General features: G+C 39.7%; 1 pseudogene; it reads left to right on the plus strand.

The window, feature by feature from the left end:
* Positions 1-339: 339 nt before the first annotated feature.
* LOC102850264 lies at positions 340-1,411 on the plus strand (annotated as a pseudogene).
* The last annotated feature ends 332 nt before the right edge of the window (positions 1,412-1,743 follow it).

Consider the following 1,743-nt stretch of genomic DNA (forward strand, 5'->3'; position numbering starts at 1 on the left):
AAGAAAGTATGATTTAAAGGCCCTGAAAAACTGCTGGAGGGTCAGCTATGAACCAACGGCAATAAATTTTGAGATGAGAGTTATCATTTTAAATGCCAATTAATAGACTAGTTCAAAATTATATTTACATGAGTCTACCTGGTAAGGATCAGTAATACTCTTTTCATTTACATGCTCAAAAAAAGTCCAAGTCTCTCTCTTGCAAAACAGGAATAGCAAAATTGGAATCCATGGCAATAGCACACTTAGAAAATTCAGCCTAGTGCTGGACGTGCCTGCCTTGGGGAGCCACGGGGACCTGGCGACTACATTTAAGGGGTCTTCCTAACGCATAGAATCATGACTTACAGAGGAAATGAAATGAGGTCTGAGGGTCGATATGACTATGAAAGACTTCCAAGAGAACGGGCACCCCCTCAAAATCACCCTACCAAAGGCTACCACAGAGTAGTTAATATCGTGCCAAAGAAACCACCACCACTACGAGACAGACCTGGTGAAGGAAACAGCAATAGATACTACAGTCATGTTGATTACTGGAATATGACGAGGGCCGCAGTTTGTCTCATGATCAAAGAAGTGGTCCATCTAACAGAGGAGATAAATCTGGTTATAGAGGGCCAAGAGACGATGATGCTGAAAGTCGACAGCCCGAATACTGTCTCCTTATAAAAAGGGACAGTGCTTTTTACAGAGAATCATCTGGAGGACAAAAGGATTCGCCACACAGCGGGTCTGGCTCCAGTGTCAGCAGTAGAAGCTACTCTCCAGAAAGAGGCAAAACGTACTCCTTCCATCAGTCTCAGCATAGAAGTAAAGACCTATCCAGATTTTGAAAACGTCAAGAGATCCTTCCCCTACAAGTTCTTAGGCAGTTTCTTCGTCAAAGATATTAGAGAAACCCAGGAGGCTAACTGTAATGGGCTGCTGAAAAGTTAGAGAAGACAAATGACGTTAACTTACCTGAAATTTCAGAGTTTGGTTCATTGGCCAGCCAGAAGAACCTGAACCAAAGGCAACAGATAGCATAGAATTATTTTAAAACAGTTAACCAACCGCTCTAAAGCAACAGAATCCAGAGGCATGGGGTGGGGGTCATTGTATACAATGAAGGAATTTTACTTTTCAAAGAGAAGAGCAAACTGGGGTGGAGGAGGAGTGGGCAGGGAGAAAAATGCAACAATGAATGAATGGAAATCCAAAATCTCTGTAAATGTTCGTTAAAATAAAAAAAAAGAGATTGAATAGGTTTATGACAAGACTGAAATGTTGGGGGAGGGCGGTGAAAATGCTGATTGAGAAAGATCCTTTTTTAGAAAAGTCTATACAGTTTGCCTTGAGGCAGAATTTAAATGAAATAGTTGAGTGGTGTGTTGAAGAACTCAAGTATTTCATGGGAGAGACTTTTTAGAAGATTTCTTGCTCAGGCAAGAAAATATTTCTAGATTCCCACCCCCCACTTCCTCTTGGTTACATAAATTCTTAATATACGGAGTTTTTGTGATGAAGAGAAATGCTTTTGACTGCATTTCTACTATCAAATAAACTTCTAAAATAATTTAAGATTAAAAAAAAGAAAGAAATCCAGCCTAACTGACAGGTGCAGGCAAATCCTAGAGGTGGTTTCAGTTGGACTTTGGTAAGAAAATAGAGGTATATTAAGCAAAGAGTTTCAAGAATATTGGAGTATTTCCAAAGTAAAGGAATATGCAAATGACAGAGAGTGTATTGTATTCAAGTAAT

The sequence above is a fragment of the Elephantulus edwardii genome, unplaced genomic scaffold (genome assembly GCF_000299155.1).
Source record: "Elephantulus edwardii isolate Elephantulus edwardi_28Jun2011 unplaced genomic scaffold, EleEdw1.0 scaffold00258, whole genome shotgun sequence".
Classification (NCBI taxonomy): Eukaryota; Metazoa; Chordata; class Mammalia; order Macroscelidea; family Macroscelididae; genus Elephantulus; species Elephantulus edwardii.